The following is an 11847-nucleotide window of genomic DNA, read 5'->3' as shown; positions in this document are numbered from 1 at the left end:
CTAATATTTCAGTATGATGTTACAAAGAAAATTTTTGAGACGTGGAGTTTCATAGGATACATGGTGTTTTCCAAATTTATGCTCTAACAAAGAATAAAACTGAAAAATGTGGGTACAGTGCTTTGTTAGTGCAATTTTTGCCTTCTTTTGGTGTATCTACCCAATGTAGAGTGAAATGGCATTTCAGCAACAATTTGCAAAGTAGAAAATCAACACCCCAAATAGATTTCCTTGTGTGTTTTGCCAGCTCTCGCCATCTACATGGAACTCAGTGATGTTCATCATTTCACCTCACTTTGAACTGAACAGACACTGCATCTTCTTAAAACTTTCTTGTCTATTTCTGTGACCAGAGGGAGGTGGATGGAGACACGTGAGAGAAGTGTTTGGCTATTTCATATTAACAGTTGCAATTGCTGGAGGGAAATATGGGTAATGTGGTTGGCTACTTATTTTGACTGAATGCAGTTGACTGATAACTTTCCTGCTAGTCTCTGCCCGGGCAGACATAGGTCCGTGTGGCTGGGGTACACAGCAATAGCACCAGCAAAGAAAACTAGAGATGTGGTGATTATCTGGATAATTCAGCTGAAAAACTACTTACTTGAAAGTGTTTCAAGGGAAAAATGGTTTTGTGGGGACTTATTTTTTTCCGAGTCTGGCAAACTTTCTGTAAAGGACCGGACAGTAACTATTTTAGACTTTACAGATGATACAGACTCTGTGGCAACCACTCAGCTCTGTTGTAGCCCGAAAGCAGCCATAGAAAATACTTAAAGGGGTAGGCACGGCGGTGTTCCAATAAAGCTATATTTATAACAACAGGCAGTGCGTTGGATTTGGCCTGGGGGCTGTAGTTTGCCAACCCCTGATCTAGTCCCACTTCCTCATTTTACAGGTGAGCAAATGGAACCAGTGGGATGAAGCAAACCACTCAAAATTGTCTAGCCGGTTACAGGAGACTAGAATCTTTTACTCCTGGCTCCCACATGCTATGATTCCTCACCCAGACAGCTTCCCTTGGTTACTCCCTGTGGATCTTTATTCTCAAAGTTGTGTAAACCTAGACAGCCAGTGACTTTTCTGCCTTGTGGGAGTGGCAGGTACATGTGTAAGTATGTGTGCTTATAGATCTGATCAAATCTATTTATGGATGTTAAAGTGAATCAAAATATAAGAAATCTGAAGTGTCTGTAAGCTACTTGTTTTCAAAATTTGAAATGTTTTACATGGTCTTTTCTCCTGTCAATCTTTTCAATTGTTCCAAGCCTTCCTGTGTGTGTGCTGGTAGAGATCAGGGCCCGGGACCGGCTGAGAGTGCTGACAGACCGTGGGAAAGGTCTCAGAGGCAGAGAAGGAAAAATGGAAAACTGACACCTTATAGAAATCAAAGAGGATGCCTTGGTCTGGGATGTCTGGAGAAGTGAGTAAATGCAGTGTTAAAGCTGAATTAGGCTGTAAAGCCTTTTTGAGGTTCAGAACTCATCTGTTGTGGGCAGTTATTGCTTTTGACTGCCCCAGCCTGCTCCTTGAGCCATAATGCCTGGGGCAGGAAGTCACATGTCACCAGCCAGGTGAATCAGAGGCCTCCTCCAGAGTGTGAGAAGGTGGTTCTGGCAATGAGGATGTCTTTCCTTCCAGGCCTAACAGGAAAGGTGCGAGCCAGAGCTGTCTATGACTATACTCCTTGTAGCACAGAAGACAGCTTGGCAGTAGAGACAACAGTACCAATGGCTTATAGATGCTGAGAGACAAGATGAACAGAAAGAGTTCTGGTGCCCAACTTCCCTTGGAGATGCCCAGGTCAGCTTTGATCTCTGAAGCCCTTCTTTGACTCCGTGAACCACTGCAGTCCGTCCTGATTACCCCCCTTTATTTTGCTTGAGCTATTTTTAGTTGAGTATTTGACAACTATAATCAAACAGTCTTGACTTTTTTTTTACCATCTCATTAGTAAAAGTATCTGTCTTCAAATTGTATATAAAATTTATATTTTCCTAGAAAATCTCTCTCTTTTTAACAAAACTGATGCCCCTATATTCCTCTTACATTCATTATATTTCTAAGAGGAGCAAAAGATACCTTTAATGTCTTTTTAGGAAGAAATATATGAATATAGCCAGACCTTTATGAATTTATGTTTATCCGCTCATAGGACACACATACACAATCACATCTACTTCTGTTTCTTAGTCTGCAGGAAAGGTTATTTTGAGACACAGTGACTTTTCACAAAGAGAACAAATAATAAAAAGACAGATAATAAAACTTGCAGAGAGGTTTAAGCCACTGTAGAGGAAACCAGCAGTTGTTTTAGGGGTGTTTTCATTGCTTGAGGGAATCCCTTAAGCTTTGGGTTCATAAGATCGTCTGCCGGCCTCCTCTGATAAAGTGGAAGAGAAGTTTCACAACAGAAGGCCGAGCAGAGAACTGGAAATGAGTACAATCAGTGTTCACGGACAAGCTGTAGATTTCAAGGAAAAACATTCCATTCGATGTATTAATTTTCATATGAGACAGTCCACAACAATCCTGATAAATAGCATATTTTAAAGTATCCATTTGACTCTGTGCAGTGGCTGTGCAGCCAGGCCAAAAACAGAGACAAATTTGTGAAAGAAAGAGTCAATTACTTTGATTTCCAATAGGCAAGATTTTTTTTGACTTTTTACAACTTACATGAAGTTCACAAATCTTAAGTGTACAGCCCACTCAGTGAAGTTTGATGAGGTCTCACCATCCAAATGAAGATGTACGGTATTTCCAGCACTCCAGAGAGTTCCCTCATGCCCCCTCTCAATGAACATTCCCACCAAAGGTAAACGCTGTTCTGAACACTTGACCATAGCTGAGTTCTGCCTCTTCTTAAACTTCATATAAATGCAATCATGTGCTATGTACTCTTTTAGGTTTGGCTTTTTTCACACTCTGTGAGAATCATCCATGTTTTTGAGTGTAGCAGCAAACCTTGTTTTTATTATTGCTATTTAATATTCCGTTGTATGAGTATACCTTGATTTATTTAACTTTTTTGTTGCTGATGGCAAGTTGGGTTATTTTTAGTCGGGGGTTATTACACAATAAGGTGCTAAGAATATTCTTGCACATACCTTTGAGTGGACACAGGCACCCTTTTCTCTGTTAATGCACCCAGAAGTGGAATTGCTCGAGTGTAGGGTAGTTGTATGTCTAGCCCTAGTAGATACTGCTAAACAGTTTTCCAAAGTGGTTGCGCTAGTTTACAATCCTGCCAAAAATGCGTGAGAGATCCAGTTGCTCCATAACCTCATCAACACTTGGTATTGCAAGTCCTTTTAATTTTAGCTCTGTTTGTGGTCTTGTACTGATATTTCACTGAGGTTTTAATTTGCATTTCTTTGATGACTAATGATATTGAACAACTTTTATATGTTTACTGGCCATTTGGCTATTCTTTCATAGAGTGACTGCTCTAAATTTTTGCCTATTTTCAAAAAACATTGGATTGCCATTCTCCTTATTGATTTGTAGGAGCTCTTTACATATTCTGGGTACTAGTTCTTTGTCAGATACATGATTTATAAATATCTTCTGCCAGTCTATAGCCTGCTTCATTCTCTTAATGTTGTATTATGATGAGCAGAAATTTTTAATAAGGAAGTCCAGTTTTTCAAACTTTTAAATTTAGTGCTTTTTGTGTCCTATTTAAGAAATCTTTGCCCAGTCCAAGTTTATGATAATGTTCTGTTATAAGTTTTTTTTTCTATTTCAGAAAACTTTTTGCAAGTTGTTTTATTTACAATGCCAACCTGTATTTAAAAGATCACTAAAGTTAACTGGACAATAAACTAGGCAGAAATCACTTTACAAAAAGAGGGAAAGCCCAAAATGCCATATGCTATGGAGAACCCACAGTTTAGTTTTATTCAGAGCAAAGAAAAAGGAAACTTGTGATCGTACTAGAAGAAACTCAGCCATAAGTTTGGAATCTATACTCAAACCACACATGCATTGAGGACAATATTCTGCTAATACAATTGATTTGCTGTGCATTTGTCTACTGTTTGTCTAATATTAACAATTATAAACAGAGCAGTGCAATTAGTATTTCAAACAATCCTTACAGTGTTACAGCATCAGCCACAACATTTCACTTCTCTTCACACCACTTGTTCTCCTTGGGTACCTGGGCTTCCTCTTCTTCAGTGAAGCCATTTTTGACGTTGAGGGTCTTGTGACTTTCCTCAGGAGTTTTCCCTTTGATCATTTGCAACAGTCTTGCATGTAACATCAAGCAAACCTTTGATGTCTGAGTAGTTAGCAGCCAGAATAAGTTCAAAAAGTGTTCCTTGTTCAACTGTCAGGGATTCTTGGTCCCAAACGGGGATATCGTCTGTCTGCTTTTCCTTGTTCTCATCATCCTCAGGAAAAAGAGGGTCATCCTTGTGGTGGGTGCACCAATGAATGACCTTTTGTAATATTCTGCATTAACATTTGGTAGAGGAACTGGATCATCATCTCCTTCATCATTCATTCCCAAATCTTCCAACATGGTCTTGATAGTCATGGATTGCTTGGCAATTTCCACATCAACCTCAAATATCTCTCCATCAGAACTCTGCAACTTAATTGAAGGCATGGTGTTGGGTCTCAAGGAGACCGCGGGCTGAGGTTGATGGGGGCAGGGGGCATCAACACACAGAAGAGAAAGGCAGACAACAAGGCCACTCTGTTCTGTTATGTTTTTCCTTGAAGCTTAACTGTTTTAACATTCACATTTGAGTCTATGATCTGCATTGAATTAATTTTTGTATGAGGTAGGGGATCAAAGTTCATTTTTCTATATGCACATCCTTTGGACTTAGCACCACTTATTAAAAGGACTCCTCACTGAATTACAGTGTACTTGTATTGTAAATCAGATGACTCTGTATGTGTGGGTCTATTTTTGGGTTCTCTATTTTGTTCTATTGGTCAATTTATCTATGCCTATGCTTCCATTACTATCTTTATTACTGGAGCTTTACAAGTTTTGTTATCTAACATCATACATTTTCCAGATACGATCTTTAAGATTTCCATGGCTGGGTTCTTTGCATTTTCATATACATTTTAGAATCATCAGCTTGTCATTTTCCACAAAAAGCCTGCTGGGAGTTTGCTTGAGATCACATTGAATTTCTAAGTCAATTAGGGAGAATCAATGTTCTAACAATATTGAATTTTCTCATTCATGAAAATGGCTTATCCCTTAATCTACTTAACTTAAGTGTGTCAATATCTCCCTCAGTAGTGCTTTGAAGTTTTTGATGTATAGATCTTGTACTTTTTTGGTTAGATTTATTCCTAGGTATTTTATGATTTTTCGTGCTGTTGTATTTGACATTTTTAAATTTTAATTTTCTAATTGTTTCCAGTATTACATAAATATACAATTATTTTTTGTATCCAAAAACCGTGCTAAGTTAACTTAATCAATGTAATAGTTCGTAGTTTCATTAGGATTCTCTCTATATACTTGATCATGTCCTCCATGAATACTGATGTTTTACTTTCCCCTTACCAATCTTTTTAACTTTTATTTCTTTTTCTTGCCTTATTTTACTGGGTAGGACCTCTAGTATAATACTGAATAGAAAGGATGTGAGGGTGTTAGATGTAGAGTTTTGTAGATATCCTTTATCAGATTAAGGACTTTCTCTGCTATTCCTAGTCTGCTGAGAGTTTTTAAAAAAATCATGAACAGTTATTGAATATTATAAAATGCTTTATCTGTGAGCATATTTGAGATATGAGTATATTTGAGAAGCATAGTTCTTTCTCCTTTAGTCTGTTAATGTGATGAATTGCTTTATTTTAGAATGTTAAACCAACTTTGCATTCCTGGAGTAAAGTTCATTTGGTCATGATATGTTATCTTTTTGAGCCATTATTGAATTTGATTTATTAATATCTTGCTTAAGATTTTCACATCTGTAATTTTCTTATATCAGGTTCTGATGTCAATGTTATGGTCCTCACAAAAAGGTTGGGAAAAATATTTCTTCTTTTTCTATTCTTTGGAAAGATTTGTGTAAGAATTCACAATTGAAGCCATTTGAGTATGTGATTTCCTTTGTGGGAAGTCTTTAAATTATAGATTTAATTTCTTTAATAGATATAAGAGTATTCAGATTTTCTAATGTTAGTTTTGATAAATTGTTTTTCTGGAATTTATTCATTTCTCTAAATTTTCAAGTTTATTTCATAACATTCTTCATAATATCCTCTTATTGTCTTTTTAATACCTGTATGGTTTGTGGTGATATCCTTTTTTAAATCCCTGGAATTAGTCACTTGTGTTTTCTCTCTTTTTAAAAATCAGTCTTGCTAGGTGTTTAAGAATTTTATTAATCTTTTCAAACTACCAACTTTTGGGTTTGTTGATTTTTCTCTATTGTATATTTATTTTGTATGTCATTGATTTATGCACTTATCTTTATCATAGTTTTCCTTCTATTTTTCTTGGGTTTAATTTGCTGCTTTCCCCCCCAAGCTTCTTGAGATGGGAAATTATATAATTAATTTTCAAACTTTCTTCTCTTAAAATATATGCAGTTATTTAATATATTCATTTATTTATTTACAGTTTTTTTAAAGATTTTTAAAATTTTTTTTCCTTTTTCTCCCCAAAGCCCCCCAGTACATAGTTGTGTATTTTTAGTTGTGGGTCCTTCTAGTTGTGGCATGTGGGATGCTGCCTCAGTGTGGCTTAATGAGCGATGACATGTCCGTGCCCAGGATTTGAACTGGTGAATCCCTGGGCTGCCAAAGCAGAGCGCGCGAACTTAACCTCTCAGCCATGGGGCTGGCCCTCATTTATTTTTTAATATACACATTTAGTTTTTAAAATATTCCTTTAAGTATTGCTTTAGCTGCATTCTACAAGTTTTGATATGTTGCATTTTCACTTGGCTCAAAATATTTTTTCATTTCCTTTTTGACTTCTTCGATGATCTATGAGTTATTTAAATGTGTGTTGCTTAATTTCCAAACATTTGGTGATTTTCTATTTATCTTTCTGGTATTGATTTCTTATTCAATGCCACTATGATCAAAGAAAATATTCTGATTTCAATCTTTTGAACTTTGTTGAGACTTATTTTGGTCCAGCTTATGGTTTATTTTGGTAAATGTTTCATATGGGCTTAGAAAGAATACGTATTCTCCAGATGTTGAATAGAATATTCTAAATGTGCCAATTAGGTCAAGTTGGTAAATCATGTTGTTTCAAATTGTCTGTATTTTTTACTGATCTTTTATCTGCGTGTTCCATCAGTTACTGAGAGAGGTGTGTCAAAGCTGGTACTAGTCTGGCTCTGGAGAATGTGGGCAGGGCTGCCCTGCATGGCTACAGAGACTGGTCCTGCCCTTACGAAATGTGAATGGCACTTCCTGGAGTTGTGGGTTGTAATTTATGCTGAAACTGAATGTGAATCCCAGGACTTGGGCCTCAGTAGACTAGGCAACCTCAAGATGAGCCAGAGTCCTGTGTTGAACATTTAGTGCCATATTTGAATGACAAATCAAACTGTCAATCACTTAATTGGCTTTGGGTTGGATATTTTATTTCTTTGGTCTGCTATTTCTTCTTCTTTAAGTCAGATCATAAAAATGCTCACTTTTCCCAGGCTGTGGAGCACACACTGATGTCTGAGGACTGTGAATGTGAATAGAAATAACCCTGAGAAATAACATGCTGAGAAGTACACAGTAAGTACCTTTTACCTGTGGAGATTTGCCTCCTTAACAATTTCTGATTTTGGAAGTGGGACCTGACACTGCTGAAATTTGGGTTAAACATCCCCCAAACCCATTTTTAAGTGGTGAGCCTTTTCCGGATGGGCAGATGTGCTGACTCCAAATTGCCCATGGCTCTGGGCTTGGTACTGGTGAGGGGTTAACAGGTGAGCATAGGCTTCTTTGGAGGATCAGGCTGGGGAAGAACAAAGATTTTTGAATTCAGAAGACCTAGAATTGAATCCTATTCTTGTACTTTCTAGCTATATGGCAAGGGCGAAATCACAACTCCCCAAGTCTCAGTGTTTTCATCTGTAACACCCGATTCATGGGATTTATGGTGTGGAAGTAGGAAGCTCCTAGCATTGTGCCTGGCTATCAAGATAATCGACACATGCTAGTTCCTCCTTGTTTCCGAGTCTCTCAGGCGAGAGAATTGAAGAATGTCCCTACTTTTGGGTTAGGTGTTAAGAGACTGATTATGGGGTTGGCTGAAGAGTCTAGCACTGCAATAAACTTGCGAATAGGGATGATTGGAGTCTACAGGTCAAGGCCTACTGAACAATAGCAGAGTTTTCTCAAAAAAGGAGTGAGGACCGGTTCCAGCTGCATTAGTCCCTGCCTGTTACCCTGTTTACATTGATGCAGTTACCCATCCAAGAGAATTGTAAGCCAGCCAGGAAAAACATGACTGGCATTTCAACTTCTGTCCAAACGTGGAAAAGCCCCTCACACATCAGAAGTCGACCCAATATAATTCTAATGTTTTCCTTTTGCACAGGACCAGAATCTGTTAGCACTCATCGCTTTCTGAGATTTGCAAGAAAGCGCATCATAGGAAAATGTTCTTGCCAGCAACTGAAGGAGAGCTGGTAGTTTTGGCTCAGTGGGAACTCCAATAGAAATGGAAGCGTCAGCTCAGGCTGCTGAAGGCCAAGTCAGGGATGAAGACCTCACTCTGAGGGCTTGTGCCGGAGGGTCTAGGAGTCCTAACGTCTAGAGTATCCAAGTTGACCTGGAGAAATGGAGGACAAGCATTCTGGGAAGATACGAGCCTGTCTAAACTGTAAGAACAAGGTACAGGCAAAGCATGAGGTAGGCACACACTATATGAGGTCTTATCCCAGGACGGGCTTCCTCTTTGGCAGGCTGCACTGAGGATTCCAGAGGCTCCTCCTGCTTCAGTGGGAGATCAGGCTGAGGCTGATTAGTGATGTCTGCCATGGAGCAGGGAGGGACTGGGTGACCCATGGGCTCTTTCTTTTAAAATTTAATTTTAATTTTTCTCAAAGGAATATATTGACATAATGGGAAAAGGCAATGCTACTACAGGGCTTTAATGAAAACAGCAGTCCCTGATCTCACCTCTCCCCATGCCTGAGTCCTGCCCTCTGCCCCCCGCTCCCCCACCCAAATCTCTTCCAATTTTTAAAAGCTGTAGATTCTTAAGTCCATATTTTTTTCTTTTTCTTTTATTAAGGACAATTTCAAGCATATACGAAAAGTTGAGAGAATAGTACAAGAAACTTCACATTCCATCACCCAGCTTCAACCACTATCATCACATGGCCAGTCTTGTTCATTTATCTCCCTCCACTCCCAGATTATTTCAAAGCAAATCCAAGTCATTGAGTGATTTCATCTGTAAATAATTTACTATGACTCTCTAAAAAGATAAGGAATCTTGTTTCTAACATAACCACATATCATTATCTCCTTAGTATCATCAAATATTTGCTGTTCTACTTTATCTGATGATCTTATCATTTTTTAAATATTTTGCCTTAATAATTCTAAATAATATGCTTATATTTGAGTCATTTATTTTCAAATCCAATAGCATGGTTTCTCTATTCCAGGAATTCCCATCTATTTCAGAGCAAGTGTGCAGATCACTGAGTGGCAGAAAGGTGCTTGTGGGTGAGATGTGATGTCTCCCAGCTGGGGTCCCTTCCCTCTGTGGCCTCCCCCGCCGATGCTGTCAGTCCAGGCATCTGCGTCCTGTAATTAGCTAACGTGGGGCTTTGTGTTTTCCCTTTGTGAATGTGAGAACAGTGTTGGAGACGCTTGTTCCACACAAGTGTACGTGGAGCTCACTTATGTAATAGTACTCTAATTCATTCCTGACACTGGAAAAGCAGGGGGAACCATGCCAGTTGTTTTTGAGGTAGCCAGTGTCGTGTAATGGAAAGGCATCACAGTTGTTGGAACTGGGAGAATTCAGGTTTAAATCTGGGCTCTCTCACTTGGCAGCTACGTGACCTTGGGCAAATTACATAACTTCTCTGAGTCTCTGTTTTCATGTGTGCTATGCATGGAGAGCAATGCTTACCTCTCAGGGAAGGTGTTGGAAAGATTCAATGCAATAACACATAGAACATGCTGGAACTACATCTGACACAGAGCAGGGACTCGATAAATTCTCTCTCTCTCTCAGTATATACATATACAAACTGTAAAAAATATGTATGTGTGTATATTTATCTGTATATATCCAAATATAATATTTTACCTTTTATAGATGAATGGAGAACAACTCTAACTCACTTTTATTTTGCATATTTAGTATCGTATTTATTAAAAAATTATCTAATCTTTCTACTTTAATCTCTACTTATGACTACCTAAAATAAAAATATAAAATATAATAAAACAATTCCTTTTAGTTAAACTTCTTTAATTCAAAATAAGCATCTAAATTACAGAATTTTTTAAAAAATGAAATAACTCTTGTTAGTTTCACATAATGCTGACTAATTGAAAGTAAACTCTCCTCTCTTGGTTGGACCTGCTTTAATGGACATGTGACTCAAACAGCTAAAAAGGCTTCAGTCAGGGCTCCTCTGGTTGCAAGTGACGGAAAGATGACAAAATTAGCTTAAGCAAAGAGGAATCTTACTGGCTCACAGACGTTGGAAGTCTAGAGGTTGTGTTGTCTCCAGTTATGTCATGATCCGGGGACTCATAAAACATTATTAGATTTTTCTCTTCTTCTGCCATCTCTCAGCCCTGTGCATTGGCTTCAATCTGGAGTTTCTTCCAATTTTCAAAGGTGTCCAAGGTAGTCACCTAGCATTTCCAGCTTGTGTTGTCCTTGGAGCTCTCAATCCCAGGAGAAGAGGAGCTTTTCTTTGCCAGGATCCACGAATCGCATCTCAGAGAAGACTCTCACTGGCTTACTTTGGTCAGGTGCTCACACATATGGTGAGAACACAGCACTCAGGACAGGGGCGGTTGCTAAGATAGGCAGTCTCACCAGGACCACATGGAGGCGAAGGGGTGATCCTCCAGAGGAAAAGCAGAGAGTTGATATCATATAAGGATGCTTTTAGGGAAAAATAATTGTATCATTTACATAACTTACTTGGCAAATAGTTTTTGATCATGCTAGCACAATCAACATATTATAATTTTTATCAAACAGTTTTTTACTTTAATTGAAGTGAACATTCTTTTCTGCAAATATGTTTATCCCATTAATTTCATACCAAATAACTTATTTACAGACAATCATAAATGACAAGGTTCTTAAACACTGATTCTGTGTCAAACACTATGCTAAGCACATAATATGTCTTAAATCATTTAATCTTCACCCAGACCGCATGAGATAAGTAACTCTTATTATCTCCATTTTTGCAGATGAGTAAACCGAGGCTGAACACGCTAGGTAATTTCCCCAATCACACAGCTAATAATTAGGAGAGCTCAGATCAAACCTGGACAGGCTGGCTGCAGAACTTGCACACTGAGTACTCTGAAAACAAAAGGAAATTTCAGCTCAGCCTGTGTCACAGTACCACAGATGACAACTGCACAAAATCCGTGTTACCTGTAACACACATGATGCTGTTTATTCCGAAATAAAATTAATTCTTCAAAGATTAAGTTGTTTCTATGTGTATGGCATTATGGTAAGTATCTTAGAGCTTGAGTGGGTTATGTGCAAAACAAGAAGATCTGGTCCTCTTCTTTAAGGAATTTATAATTCTATTTGAGGAGGTAAAACACACAAATGGGAAAAAACAAAAACCAACAAAATCAAAGCCACCCAAGAGCCCTGTTCCTATGTCCTGGGGAAGATGGACC

The 11847-nt window shown here is 38.2% G+C and overlaps 1 long non-coding RNA gene and 1 pseudogene across 1 annotated transcript; one reads left to right on the top strand and one right to left on the bottom strand.

The window, feature by feature from the left end:
- Positions 1-320: 320 nt before the first annotated feature.
- On the top strand, positions 321-11615 carry LOC123287962 (uncharacterized). The gene is made up of 4 exons (XR_006531410.2): positions 321-1111; positions 1269-1423; positions 7650-7731; positions 8540-11615. It is a non-coding gene; the product is annotated as an uncharacterized lncRNA (long non-coding RNA).
- Positions 2974-4795, bottom strand: LOC139044762 (S-phase kinase-associated protein 1 pseudogene; annotated as a pseudogene).
- Positions 11616-11847: the final 232 nt, after the last annotated feature.

This window comes from Equus asinus, chromosome 1 (assembly GCF_041296235.1).
Source record: "Equus asinus isolate D_3611 breed Donkey chromosome 1, EquAss-T2T_v2, whole genome shotgun sequence".
Lineage (NCBI taxonomy): Eukaryota > Metazoa > Chordata > Mammalia > Perissodactyla > Equidae > Equus > Equus asinus.
The sequence above is the reverse complement of the archived record's forward strand: the minus strand, read 5'-3'. Positions and strand labels throughout refer to the sequence as shown.